This window comes from Mesocricetus auratus, unplaced genomic scaffold, assembly GCF_017639785.1.
Source record: "Mesocricetus auratus isolate SY011 unplaced genomic scaffold, BCM_Maur_2.0 Super-Scaffold_6731, whole genome shotgun sequence".
In the NCBI taxonomy this organism is placed as follows: domain Eukaryota; kingdom Metazoa; phylum Chordata; class Mammalia; order Rodentia; family Cricetidae; genus Mesocricetus; species Mesocricetus auratus.
The window spans coordinates 5360126-5375474 of NW_024429185.1; the positions used below are offsets into that span (position 1 = coordinate 5360126).

The 15349-nt window shown below is 41.7% G+C and overlaps 1 long non-coding RNA gene across 2 annotated transcripts; it reads left to right on the forward strand.

Moving 5' to 3' along the window:
* The first annotated feature begins 3602 nt into the window (after nt 1–3602).
* Nucleotides 3603–14832, forward strand: LOC121139139. 2 transcript variants are annotated; one of them, XR_005875991.1, is made up of 4 exons: nt 3603–3652; nt 8172–8303; nt 12145–12212; nt 14120–14832. It is a non-coding gene; the product is annotated as an uncharacterized LOC121139139 (long non-coding RNA). The 2 variants fall into 2 exon arrangements; XR_005875992.1 differs by having other exon boundaries at nt 8172–8284; nt 14120–14831.
* The last annotated feature ends 517 nt before the right edge of the window (nt 14833–15349 follow it).

The following is a 15349-nucleotide window of genomic DNA, read 5'->3' on the forward strand; positions in this document are numbered from 1 at the left end:
TCCCCTGGACCTGGAGTTATAGGCAGCTGTGAACTGCCCAACAGGGATGCTGGGAATTGAACTGAGGTTCTCTGCAATGGTCAGTGCTCTTAGCCATGCTGCCTGCTCTCTAGCCCCTTAACTAAGTCTTTTAAAGCACCTATTTGTTATATTCATGAGATGCCTTACTTTGAGGTTTACTGATAGCGGAGACAGAGGTAAGGATTTGAGTTTAAGTAGGATAACTGGGAGATGGGTGAAGCTAGATTTTGAAGATGATACCCCAAGATGTCCCACCCTGACCTGTGGGATTGAATATAACAAGGGAACATGACTGAGATTGTGTGACTCCATAACACTGTAGAAGGGGAGGGAAAAGTCAGTTGGGTTTAATCCAAAGAGCAGGATTACTCAAATCAGTTTAATCTAATTACACAAGGCCTTTCATAGTAGAAAGTTTTCTCTAGCTCTTGGCAGAAGCAGATGTTACACAAACACAAGTGTTGAGAACTTCCACACAGGCTTTGAAAATAGTTAGGAGGGAAAGAACTGTGTGGAGTGGGGTGGGAATGATTAGTGAATGAGTGTGTACCTGATGGCAAAAGGAGGGGCTATTTGCCAGAAGAATGGGGACCAGAACAGGGGCTAGTGGTTGGGGTGGGTCCCTATGGACAGAGGCGGCAGCTGGGGAGAGGATGAGCAATTACCAAGTATACTGTTTCATACGCATATCAAGATACATACACACATATAGCATATGAAAGCACATTAACTTATATTCTAACTTTAAAAATGATTTTAAAAAACCCTAGGGATGGCTTCTAAAAGCTGTGAACAACCTCAGCTGACAGTTGAGTTGCAAGAACTTGCCTGCCCAAATGCTGTGCCCTCATATTTCCAGCAACTCGGGAGGCTGAAGGCAGAATATTACACATTTAAGGCCTGTCTGGATTGCAGAGTTCAGTCAATGCCACCTGACCTCCGACTTAAGGGGCAGGCGATAACTTTTATTATAGGTTATAAAGGTCTGGTGACAAGTTGGATTTATTATGCGGCAATAAAACCTAATAATAAATCTAATAATAAAACCTAATGCAGGAAGGGGCCTGGGGAAGTAGGGGGAGGGAGTGGAAAGAGAAGAGGGAAAGTGGATGGCAGAGTGGGAGTGGCCCTCGTGAGGCTGTGACTGGACTATTGAGGGTTCACTTCTGTGACTTCCTGGCTTCCCTGACAACAGCCAGAATCACTCCCCACAAGGCCACAGCACCCACCTTGGCCTAGTTCTGCCTCCAAATGCCCTTCGTTGGGAGCTCTAAATTCCTGGCATTTCAAGGCTGTGATAATTAAAATTGTTAGCTTGGCGGGATCCTCTGGAGACACTTGGGGAAATTATTGAGAGCAGCGGTTCTCAACCTTCCTAAAGCTTTAATGCAGTTCCTCATGTTGTAGTGACCCCCAACCATGAAATTCTAATTACTATTTCAAAATTGCAACTTTGCTACCATTATGAATCATAATGTAAATATATGATATTCATGATATTTGATATGCAACCCCCATGAAAAGGTCATTCAACCTCCAAAGGGGTCAAGACTCACAGGTTGCAGACCACTGATGTAGATTAGTCTCTGGGCATGCCTGTGATGATGTTCTTGATGGCATTAGCTGAAGTGGGAAGACCCATCTTGCATGAGATGGTATCTTCTGGCAGCGAGGGGCCAGGGGTGGTTGTGGAGGCAGATGTAAGGAGGTCAGAGAACAACTTTCACGTCTCACTGGGAAGTTCATCTGCCCTGTTCCTGAGTTTATCTACCTTGTTGCTGTCAATGTCATCCCTTGATGATGTTAGAACCACATTCCAGGACTTTGACGCTAGACTGGGGCTGCCGAGGCACCAAGCACCATGGACTGAGCAGCTACCGTTTTCAGCTCCTCAGTATGAAGAAAGTTGCTGGTTATACCACCCTGACTATACTCCTGACTATACTGTGTAAGCGAATCTAATAAAGCATCTTTTAATATAGGGTTCCATTCCTCTAGAGAACACATACAGAGGTTGTTCTTTCAGCTTATTCTAAGAAGGTCCAAAGTGAGCTACAGTAGGCTCATGGCAAAGGGCAGAAAGGTATAAGAAGTCCTCTGGTAAGAAAAGCAAGTCCTACAAAATGAGTCTGAGCTTACACAGGGAATTCTAGAAAGCTGTGGCTAAAAGCAAAAGTAAGTCAAGGAGATGAATGAGCATTTACGACCAAGTACAGTCCTAGAAAATGCCAGTCTCTCAGTGTCACATGTGAGGACTGGGGAGGAAAGGATATCTCAATGGACCCGGGAGTGCCTGACAGGGTGGGAATAACAGTGGAGGTCTCACAGCCAGCCCGCAGCCTCTTACTGCCCTTGTTAGTGCTGCCACCCGGTTGACCAGTGTTGAATCAAGAACTCAAGTTCTCAGTGGGTTTCTGAACTCTACCCACGGTTTGAGCCTACATACCAAACAAAGCTACAAGGCCACTTCTATTCATTCTGTTGATTCTAACCCCCTGAGCACGTGGAGCTAATGTCAGCAAAACACTCTGTAAGAGTTGCTAGGAATCATCTATGAAATGAGCTGCAAGAGGTTGACACAACTGATATTTTCAAGCTTGGAAATTCCCTGCAGTTGATTTTAAAAATATTTTTGCTTTTCCTGATTTGGGAACATGTATGCATATTTTCGCTCTGCCTCATCCAATAGGAGAGCGAGCAAAGCAACCCTGTCTCCAGACTTCTTGTGAACATCTTGTCCCCTGTTCTGAACAGTCATTCTGATCTGCATGTATTTCTTAAACAAATAAGTCTATTCTTTCTCATAGCTACAGACATCTTACGTTTGAACAGCTAACCTTACACAACTAACAAGGATTCCACAAAGTCCCTATTACGGGATTGCTAGGTGACACGCTAGCCTCTGAGCATCTCTTTTTGCTCGTTTCTTTTTCAGTTCCAAGGGTTCAGACTTGGGTTTTGTGCTCCAATTACTTTTAATCTGTTGGCCGCACAGAGCAAGAATTCTCAGCATAGTGAAGCTTTCTTTCCAAGTACCTAGATTTACAACAAAGGAAAATGAGGAGACAGACACTTCACAAAAGATGAAACTCCAGTGAAATGACCCAAAGCATCCCACGTGTAACTCAACACCGAAGCATGGAAATTCACTACATCAAAGTCCTACTCTTTTTTTTAATGTATTTATTTTTTTAATTTTAAATAGCTTGTTTTACATGTCAATCCCAGTTCCCTCTCCCTCCCCTCCTCCCACACCCCCTCATCCCCCCTATCCTCCCACCCTATTGCCAATTCCTTCCACATAGGGGATATCTAGAGTCTATCATTTCATTCAGGGTAGGGTCCAGGCACTTCCCTAAGAGTCCAGACAGAGAGAACATCCCTCTTTGTGTTATGGACACACGTTGTCTGTTAGTATTCGAGGGATAAACACTGATCCACTGCTCAGGACCCCATAGGTAGGTAGCCCAGGCCTCCTCATTGCAAAGTCCTACTCTTTTTATGTTTTAACCACTTGGAACTCAGGATGCTTCTTACGTTGCTAGGGAACATTTGTGATGTATTCATTTTTGTCTACACATGTAACTGACATCAAAACCACCAACATCAAAGAAACTTAACATTGTCTCCAGTAAGTAAGCTGTACACAGCCACCCTTCCCTCTGCTCCTGCCATTTTCTCCTTCATCTCTTCCCTTCTGTGAACTTGCTCAAGACTCAAGCTTGTCTGAAGCTGTAGGTCTAGCTGGGCACGAGAACATCTGTGCCACTAATTCAGTTTCCCCAGAGTGTACTTTCCTCTAACTTGAGTAAGATTATCATTCCTCTTCTCATTCAGATCTTAGCTGGAAGTGTATCTTTAAACACCTACAGATATAGCATACCTCCAGTCATTATGGATGTCCGGTAACTCACACTATCTGAATTTCTGTTCATTGGTATGCTCATTGCCTAATAACTGATCAATTGATTATCTCCCCTCCCCACCTTATAAGGTCCTGCTTGGGTATGTATTCTTGACACAAACACAGCAGATGCTCAGTGAGTATGCTAAAGAGTGAATTTATGACAAATTTACTTTAACTTTTTTTTTAAATTAGAAACAAGCTTCTTTTACTTGTCAGTCCCAGTTCCCTCTCCCTCCCTTCCTCCCCTGACCCCACTGACACCCTATCTCATCCCCTTTCTGCTCCCCAGGGAGGGTGAGGCCTTCCATGGGAGATCTTCAAAGTCTGTCATATCATTTGGAGCAGGGTCTAGAACCTCCCCCATGTGTCTAGGCTGAGAGAGTATCCCTCTATGTGGATTGGTTCCTGAAAGTCCATTTGTGTACTAGGGATAAATACTGATCCACTACCAGAGGCCCCACAGATTAACAAGACCTCCAAACTGACATCCTCGTTCAGGGGGTCTGGAGCAGTCCTATGCTGGTTTCCTAGCTGTCAGTCTGGGGTCCATGAGCTCCCCCTTGTTCAGGTCAGCTGTTTCTGTGGGTTTCTCCGTTCTGGTTTTGACCCCTTTCTCATCACGCCTCCCTCTCTGCAACTGGATTCCAGAGTTCAGCTCAGTGTTTAGCTGTGGGTGTCTGCCTTTTGCTTCCATCACCCCCTGGATGAAGGCTCTAGAATGGCAAGTAAGGTAGCCATCAATCTCATTATTAGGGAAGGGCATTGAAGGTAGCCTCTTTACTATTGCTTAGATTGTTAGTTGGGGTCAACCTTGTAGATCTCTGGACATTTCCCTAGTGCCAGATTTCTCTTTAAACCTATGATGGCTCCCACTATTATGGTATCTCTTATCTTGCTCTCTATTCTTCCCCTGACTTGATCTTCCTGCTCTCTCCTGTCCTACTATCACCTCCTCTTGTCTCCCTCTCTTTCTCCTAACTCCCTCTCCCCTCCCCCCATGCTCCCAATTAGCTCAGGAGATCTTGTCCCTTTCCCCTTCTCTGGGGGATCATGTATGTCTCTCTTAGGGTCCTCCTTGTTTCCTAGTTTCTCTGACAGTGTGGATTGGAGGCTGGTACTCCTTTGCTCTATGTCTAAACTCCATATATGAGTGAGTATATACCATATTTGTCTTTTTGTGACTGGGTTACCTCACTCAGGATGGTTTCTTCTAGTTCCATCCATATGCCTGTGAAGTTCAAGATTCCTTCCCCCCCCCCCGTTTCCCCCACTGAGTATTACTTCATTGTGTAAATGTACCACATTTTCTCCATCTATTCTTCAGTTGAGGGACATCTAGGTTGATTCCAGGTTCTGTCTATTACAAATATAATGCTGCCATGAACCTGGTTGAACAGATGTCCTTGTTGTATGAATGTGCATCTTTTAGGTATATGCCTAAGAGTGGAATTGTTGAATCTTATGGTAGACTGATTCCTACTTTCCTGAGGAACCACCATACTGATTTCCAAAGTGGCTGCACAAGTTTACACTCCCACCAGCAATGGAAGAGTGTTCCCCTTTCTCCACATCCTCTCTAGCATAAGCTGTCATTGGTGTTTTTGATGTTAGCTATTCTGAGAGAAGTAAGATGGTATCTCAGAGTTGTTTTCATTTGCATTTTCCTAATGGCTAAGGATGTTGAACACTTTATGTATCTTCAGTCATTTTAGATTCCTCTATTGAGAATTTTCTATTTAGTTCTGTACCCTACTTTTTAATTGGATTATTTGGTATTTTGGTGACTAGTTTCTTGAGTTCTTTGTATATTTTGGAAATCAGTCCTCTGTCAGATGTGGGGTTGGTGAATATCTTTTCCCATTCTGTGGACTGCCATTTTGTCTTGTTGACTGTGTCCTTTGCCTTAAAGAAGCTTCTCACCATTTATTAATTGTTGAGAGTGGGGTGTTGAAGTCTCCCACTATAAGTATGTGAGGTTTTAAGTGTGATTTGAGTTTTAGAATGTTTCTTTTACTAACATTTGTATAGATGTTCAGAATTGAAACTTCTTCCTGACGGATTTCTCCTGTGATGAGTATGAAATGACCTCCTTCATCTCTTTTGATTGATTTTAGTTTAAAGACTAATTTGTTAGATATTAGGATTTACTACCCCCACTTGTTTCTTGGGTCCATTTGATTAGAAAATCTTTTCCCAACCCTTTACTTTGAGGTAATGTCTGTCATTGAAGTTGAGGTGTTTCTTGTATTCAGCAGAAGGATAGATTCTGTCTTCATATCAATTCTGTTAGCCTGTGTCTTTTTATAGATGAGTTAAGACCATTAATATTAAGGGATATTAATGACCACTGATTGTTCATTCTTGTTTGTTTTGGATTTGGTGGTGGTGGTGGAATTGGGTGTTGATTTCCACCCCATTTTTTCTTTAGCTGTTGGTAAAGTATATCTATTGCCTATGTTTTTCTGGTTGTAGTTAACTTGGGTTGGAGTTTTCCTTCAAGAACTTTCTGTAGGGCTGGATTAGTGGACATGTATTTTTTAAACCTGGTTTTGACATGGAATATCTTGTTTTCTCCATCTATAGTGATTGATAGCTTTGCTGGGTATAGTAGTCTGGGCTGGCATCTGTGGTCTCTTAGTGTTTGTAGAATATCTATCCATGACCTTCTTGCTTTCAGAGTTTTCATGGAGAGGTCAGGTGTAATTCTGATAGGTTTGCCTTTATATGTTACTTGACCTTTTTCCTTAGCTGCTCTTAGTATTCTTTCTTTATTTTGTATGTTTAGGGCTTTGATTTCTATGTGGTGAGGGGACTTTTTTTTGGTCCAATCTATTTGGTGTTCTGTAAGCTTCTTGTACTTTTGTTGGCATGTCTTTCTTTAAGTTGGGAAAGTTTTCTTCTATGGTTTTGTTGAATATGTTCTCTGCACCTTTGAGGGGACTTTCTTCACCTTCTTCTATACTTATTATTCTTAGGTTTGGTCTTTTCACGGTATCCCATATTTCCTGGATATTTTGTTTTAGGGATTTGTTGGACTTAAGATTTTCTTTGGTCGATGAATCTATTTCTCCTAGTGTATCTTCATCCCTTGAGATTCTCTCTTCCATCTCTTGTATTCTGTTGGTTAAGCTTGCATCTTTAGTTCCCAATCATTCATCCAGCTTTTCTCTTTCCAGAATTTCCTGTTTGTGTTTTCTTTATTGTTTCTATTTCAGTTTTCATGTCTTGAACTATTTTGTTTCCTTCATCTGTTTGTTTTTTTTCTTGATTTTTGATTTGTTGATTTCTTATATTTTTGGTTTGTTTTTTCTTCCATTTCTTTAAGGGATTTTCTCATGTCCTCTTTGAGGGCCTCTATCATTATCATAAAGTTCTTTTTGAGGTCATTTTCTCTATTTCATCTGCGTTGGAATGTTCAGGTCTTGCTGGTATAGAGTTAGTAGACTCTGGTGGTGTCATATTGGTTTTTCTGTTGTTGAATGTGTCTTTATATTGTCTTCTTCCCATCTCTTCTTCCAGTGGGTGCAGAAGGAGTTTCTTCCTCTCCTGGTGGGTACAGGACCAAGGTTCCCTTGCAATGGGTGCAAGCAGGTCCAATATTCTGATGGCTCTCCTCTTTCCATGAATGGAAGGGGACTAGTACTAGGGCCTTGGCAGTATCTAGGTGGACTGGACTACCACTGGGGTGGGTTCCCTAGTGCATGGTCTCCAGGCCTCAGGTGGCTCCAAGCAGGGCACAGGGAGGCCTGCCCCAAAACAGGCCCATGTTTGCATAGTCCTGTGGGCGGAGAATGGAACTAAGATGCTGGCAGTCTCTGTGTGGACTGGACCCCGCTGGGATGGGAACAGCAGTGAGAAGTTCTCAGGCCTCAGGTGGCTCTGAGCAGAGCACCAGAACCATATCTCACTTTTAATGAGAGCGCAGTAGACCTCTGTCATTGACTCATGCTCCATTGTTTAAAATCAGGAAATAAAAACTAGTTTCTTATATTCAGCAAATGTGTGGTGTGCACATTGTATTGATATAACTCTTCCATATTTTCAATGTTCTACTATATTCTCTCTCTCTCTCTCTCTCTCTCTCTCTCTCTCTCTCTCTCTCTCTCTCTCTGTGAGAAGAAATGTTGCCACTAAATCCCCAGAAATCACCAAATGATGAAGAGAATGAATGCAGCAGTTGGAGAGTTCACCAACATAAAGGCATACAGGAATCTTAATTCAGTTCCTACTCCTTCCCACATAGAGAAAAGAATGGGCTGGAAGAAAAAGTCAGCAGAAGAGTTCCTGCAGAAATATACCATCTGGGAAAAGCAGTTTGCTAACTGAAGTCAGAGTGGGTGAGACAAAGGAATTGATGTGAGTGGGAGCATGGAAGGTAATGTTCGCACGTTGTCAGGGGTGGGTGGGAAGACATGCCGATGGGCTCCTGAAGCACGGAGATGCTAACACTGGGGGACTAAGTGTGGGCACGGGGCAAGTGAGAGAGAGCAGACTTCAGGGACCAAACAGGAATTGACAAGGCCACTGTGGGTGAATAGCATTTAGAAGACACTATGCACAAATTCCTTGTGTTGCTGCAAGAGCCAAACTCAAAAAAAAGAGGGGTGGGGCTGAGGAGATGGTTTAGTCAATACCTGAGTTTGATCACCAGTACCTACCTAAAAGCTGGGTATGACTGAACCCCTAGTGCTCAGAAGACAAAGACAGGAGGAGCTCTGGGGCTTGCTGGCCAGCCAGTGTATTCAAATCAGCAAGTTCCAGGTTCAACAAGAGACTTTATCTTGGAAATAAAAATCAGGTGGAGTTTGAGGAAGATACCTGATATCTACCTGTGGCTTCCCCATGCGTGTGAACATACACACAAAAACATACACACGAATGCAAACAAACAAAAAAGCATGTATGCGGGAGCGACAAACCTACTCAGTCCTTTTCTCCTGCCTAGAATCGGTGTCTATCCTGTTCTCACGACCAGTCCTTTGTGTTTTCAAAATGTTGTACTTTTAACCAAGCTCTCAAAACTCAGTAAATGAATGAGCAGGCTCTGTGGATATACACTGGGCTGCCCTGAAGGGAGGATCTCTGTGGAAGTGTACTGGGCCGCCCAGGGAGCTCTGTGAAAACGTGTTGGGCTTTACAAACAAATGCCCAAGAGAAATGGACCACGTCAGAGAATTCGATTATTTCATTTTAGTGTGAAGCTATTTGTGGTTATGTAGACTCTGCAGAAACAAACAATTTTCTTGCTAAAGATCAATTCACTTGAGCTTCTAATTCTCAAAGAAAAACTCTACACCCAGACCCCAAGTGGCTGAGAAGAGCCAGCCTGCTCCTTCTCTGAGATGAGGACAGTGCCATCTGCTGGCTACCATGCAACTTCTTCAAGTTTGTCTTCGAAGACAAGCAGAGTATTTTAAAAATAATTTTTATGTAACTTGAAAACTAAAAATAAGACAAGAGTGCATTTAAAAACTGCAAATAATCAGTGACATATAATGACACTGGTCTACTTCTTCTCTCTTCTCCACATCCCGTGTTTCCACAGGAAATCATTTATGCCCTCTTTTGGCTGTTCTCATGTACCATTTTGGAAAGGGATTAGCTTGCTTTTGATCAATCACTCATAGGCGTCTTGACTGGAGAACTCCTAAGTATGAATGGCTCTGTCTTTTCTCTTGGCCACTCAGTGTCCCCAGAGACAAACTCATCACTCTCTGACATGTGGTAGGCAGCTGTCTCTCCTAGATCAGGATTATAAAAAGAAGATTGGAATGATCCAGTGGTGCAGTAAGAAGATTCACGCAACTCCTTTTTCTTAATTTAACTTTTCATATCAGCATACCAAGTCATGGGTTTCCACAAGGCCTCCTCATGCATGTGTGTCATTGTACTTTGTTCTCATTCCCTCCCCCTTCCTGATGTCCTCCTTCACTATCACCCCTTCATCAGGCTCCTCTCTCTCCCAGCTAGTCCCCCTTCTGTTTTCTCTTACGTGTCTCCATCCATCATCCTCTCCATGCACAGATGGTTACATATAAGCACAGCATTTTACATGTAGGTTCTGAATATGAAAGAACAAATGCTGTTTGTCTTTTTGAGATTGGCTTATTTTGCTCAGCACAGTGATTTCCGGTGGCAGCCTTTTTCCTGCACGTCATGATATCCTTAGAGTTGCATAACATCCATTGTGTGTCTGTACCACGTTTTCTACAGCATCCATGCTGTCATCTAGATTGATGCAGAAAGTCTCCAATGGATTCAGTCTTCCCCTCATGAGGACAGTCCTGAAGAAACTAGGAACAGAGTGCATGAAACTCCTCACAGTAAAGAATATATACAGCATATAAACCCAGTACAGTAAATGGGGAGAAAACTGTGTTTCTTCTAAATTCTGGAATACAAGGGATCCCCCTTCCTCTGCTCTTATTCAACATAATGTTCAAATTTAGAATAATATGAGGAAGAACAAACGATAAGAATAGGAAAGAACAAAGTCACATTACCCTTTTTTGTAGATGACAAGATCTCATAGTTAGAACATTAAACTTCTGGCAGAAAACTACTTTTTCTAGACAGAGTTTCTCTGTATAGCCCTGGCTGTTCCGGAACTCATTCTGTAGACCAGGCTGACCTTGAACTCAAGAGAGCTACCTGCTTCTGCCTCCTGAGTGCTGGGATTAAAGGTGTGTGCCACCACTGTCTGGCTTTTTTTTCTAGAACACCATTAAATCTGATAAACACCCTTACCAAACTAGTAGAATAGAAAATTCATACATAAAAAATATCAAGTAGCTTTTCTATATAAAAATAATAATGAACTCAGATAAAAACAATCAGGGAAAAATTCCTTTTCTTAGTAGCTTCAAGAAACAATAAAATACTTAGGAATAAACCTCTACAGTGCAAACTTCACAACACTGATGAAAGAAATTGAAGGCACCATTAGATGGAAAGACTTCCCAGTCTCATGGATAGACATAATTAGTATTGTAGAAATGGCTATATTACTGAAAGCAATCTACAAATTCAGTGTAGTCTTCATTAAAATTCCAATTCCGTTCTTCACAGACCTAGAAAAAAAAATCCTAAAATTCATAGGGAAGTACAGAAGTCCTGAACCTAAAACAAATCTTACATAAAAAGGAAATGTTATAGGTGTCACAAACCTGATCTCAAATTTTATCATGGAACCATAGTAGCAAAACCAGTATGGTAATGGCACAAAATGACCCACAGACAAATGGAATAGATCCAAGACCCCAGAATCAACCCCAGTTACAACCACTTAATTTCTGATAAAGTCCCCAGTAATGTGTTATCCCTGGCTGCTTCTAGTTCTGCCATGAGTGACTGGAGCCTCTCCTCCAAGCTTTCATCAAGACACACGGGGTCCTCTGAAGCCATGAGCCAGGATGCATCTTTCTTCCCTTAAGTTACGTCACAATGACACAAACGTAACACATGGGTCAAAAACAATGTGTTACTCAATAATCATGTTAACTAGCAAGAACCAGTTATGTTCATTTCTTGGCCACACTTCAGGCAGTGTCCCTTGGGCCCTGTTGTCTCCACTAGGCCTCTGACTTAGTCTGCTGAATCCAGTTTCTGAAATGAATTTCACTAAGCCAGTTTCTAAAATCTACCCCAGCCCCAGTAACTAATTAACCCCCCACTCTGACTCCCTGTGCCCCCCAACCCAGTTAACACGCAATCAGTTTGCTTTGCTTTACCTCAAACCTCGTACCTAGCCTAAGTTCTCTTAGCTCCAGTGTCCTCACTTGCCCAGTGGCTACAACATCTCCACTTGAATTCAATCTCTTCCATACTGCAATAGTCTCCAATAAAATCTATCTTCCCATTTTTTATTTTTATTTTTTTGGTTTTTCGAGACTGGGTTTCTCTGTGTTTTGGAGGCTGTCCTGAAGCTTGCTTTGTAGACCAGGGTGGCCTTGAACTCACAGTGATCCGCCTGCCTCTGCCTCCCCAGTGCTGAGATTAAAGGCGTGTGCCACCAACGCCCAGCTTGTCTTCTTATTTTTAATAAGGACTGAAAAATAGGCTTCCAGAATAGTGCCTGGGGGATTACTTCTTTTGTAAAGCTTTGAGACAGAAACCTGTGAATACTGAAATGAGAATACACTTCTTGCAGATAAACAAAGGATAATTTCACTTGGAATTTACATGTTGTCTGCCTCACCTTTGCTTTATAATGGCAGAGAGAAGTAAATAAAACAAGAGCTGAAACATGGGTCAAAGGAGCTCCAAAGATTCATCACCGACGCATGTATGTGAAAAACATTTTCAAATGTACGATATGAGTGACATTACAAGACGAAATGCAGACCAAGAGATTGGTAATTCAGGGAGGTAGAACCGGTCTGTGTGTTCACAGTGAAAACTGGGGCTGGGTTTGTAAAGTCAGTTGATGGGACAGAGGCCTCAGAGAGATAGTAGTTCCCTTTGCGACATGAACACTAAATTCTGTTGGGTTACATTTGAAAATCCATTGTGTCATAGAACCATGATGTTCAGTTTTGAGTACCATGTCATAGACCTATGATTACAGTTTTGAGTATTGTGTCATAGACCCATGGTGTTCAGTTTTGAGTATCATGTCATAATAGACCTATGATTACAGTTTTGAGTATTGTGTCATAGACCCATGGTGTTCAGTTTTGAGTATCATGTCATAGATTTATGATTACAGTTTTGAGTATTGTATTTTAATAACTCACGTGCTAGAAGTCTGAGGTTTAAGTAAAAATCAGTTAGAAATGGTGTCATCAAGGCTTTAAGATTTCCAAGATTTCCTTTTCCCATATGATTAAATTTTTTTGACTAAGGGGTATTAGGTATATAAATCTATTACGAGAAAGAAATGTTTCAGGAAACTTTGTAATTCTTTGAGGCTATTAAAACAGTAGAAATAAATGAACAGCCCAAGGCACTTGCATTGTAATATAAAAAAACATCATAGTGGCTGGAATGCCCATTGTTTTCATAGAAACGGTCACCATTGCTGTAATGATGCAATCTTTCCTGCAAAAGGAACTGAATGTGTAAGCTGCGAATACTACTTTATATGCTCACACAAATAGGCTGGTAGGCTGGCACACCTTGTAATTAAGGACTGTGTGTCTCCCAGAGTTACATGATCCAGGCTGAAATCCTCAGGTGAGCCTGGGTTTCTTCAGTTTTCAGCAGGAGGACAACATCAACCCTTCCAATTACTGCTGCCTTCTTTAGTTTACATCTAACCTCTTACACCTCCCCCATTTTAACAGAGTAGAGTTGGGATTTAATTAAATAATTTTAATATAGGCTTAAGCATGAGATCCAGAGAGAAGAGCTCCATGAGTAAAACACACAGGAGAGCACAGGGTTCCAGTTTTCTCCAGTCTCCTTTAGCAAGTACTGAGAGTTAATTGGCAGTGTCAGGGGTCGGGAGGGGTTTTACTTTCTGAGGCTGTTTATCTGTCAACTGCTCCAAAGTCTGCAGTTTTGCTCTTTAGTTTCACCTATTTACACAGACTTCTTGGAAAGTAAAGTAAGAGTAGTTTTACTTCATCATCTAGGTTTACTTCATCAAAGAGGAGGTTAAAGGTTTAGAAAGGCCAGTTAGAAATTTATCTTGGGCGGATGAGGAGGTTCAGCAGGTGAAAGCGCCTGTCAACTTGAGTTCGGTCCTCAGGATCCACATAGTAGAAGGAGAGAACTGACTCCAGCAAGTTGTCCTGACCCCCACATGTATGCAGAGGCATGTGTGTACCCACATGCATAAGTAAACACAACTTAAAATATTTTCTTTGTTTTGAGGGTTTCACTGTGTTGTCTTGGCTGTTTCGGCATTTGTTATGCAAACCAGGCTGGTCTTGAACTCACAGCCTGTCTCCTGAGTGTGCTGGCATTAATAATGGCATGCACCACTACACGTAATATGATAATTAAAAAAAGAGTTAATTTTGTGCCTCAAATATATATCTATACATAAAGTAAAAACATCAACAATTGCCAAATAATGAAATTCTGACCACTTACATAATTAGTTGTGATCATGTGAATCAACTGCCTTTTTTAGCGACTGTAAGTCGCTATAATTTCTAACATACTCATTATAATGCTTCTATGAGACAGCATGATAAATGCTTTGTATTATACATTCTAAAATGTAGTAGCTCTATTACTTTACAGGTAAGAAAACATGAAAGGAATGGCTTGTCATTGTTCCAAGGACACTCACATCATCTCTGACCCCAGATGCCATGCCTTCTTTGATTTCCGGATGCGTGACAAGGAACTGGGAATTTGAATGAGACTCTTAACCAACAGGCACTCTCCCTCCTTAAGGGATGTGCAAATTCCAAAGTCGTTCTTCAGTTACCGCCCTGTGGTGTTTTGGACTAATGAGTAACGAAAAACTTCCCTTCCCCTTTGTTGAAGAAACATGGCGGGGACATCAGTGGACACCAATAGTTTCCACTTGTGTGTGTCCTCATTCCTTTCTAAGGCTGTCGTGGACCTATGGGAGGTCAAGTCTGGCAGGTCCTAGAGGTATAAAATAAGAAGACAATCTTAAGAGTAAGGGAACGGACTGACAGGGCTGAGGAAGTTGTTTGAGGAGATGGTAGATGAACTTGGACAGTTTCATTTGGATCCTGTTCTATCTTCACATCCCAGCACCACAACATAGCCTCCATCCACAGAGGACACAGGCTGAAGAAGTGTTCAATGCCACTTGGAAACTAAAACACATTTCTTGCTCACTGGCCCCTTCCCAATAATCCCCAGCCCCAAGTAAATGATTAAAAAAACCCTCAGTGTTCAGTTCTCTAATCACTATGTACCCAATGTACCTACCAATATTTCTAACAAGTCCATTTGACCATTAGAATTTTGTCCCCTTAGCTGCTAACAAGGTGTTTAAGTATAAGCTTCAATTTATAAGGCAAAGAAAAACCAATTTAAATCATCATATTCTTTTCCTTATCTCATTGAAATAGCTTTTAGTTTCCTAAAGTGTTACAAGAAACAAAGGTAGCAATTATTTTAAAAGGAGAATGTCTCTCCCTAGATAGCTATAATGGTTTGATTTTTAATCACGAGCTAGAAATACTTCATTATCTTTGTCTTGGCTTCCAGGAGATAGCCTGGAGGGAAAGTGATTAACATGTCAGTCTAAATTTGCATCCTCCCACCCTGGTGAGTCCAAAGGGAAAGATGGGACACTTGAAGTTGTATATTCAAGAGAAATATTCTACATGTAAATCTCAATTGCCTCTACATTGTGCAGCCTGTCTTATGTGAAAACTTACAGAATGTAGACAGAGCTAAAAAGTTTAATTGTCTTTGTGAGGCATAGGGGAACTTACATTCCCTGCAGTTTGAATATGGAATTACTCCCATAGGTTCAAGTTGCTTGAA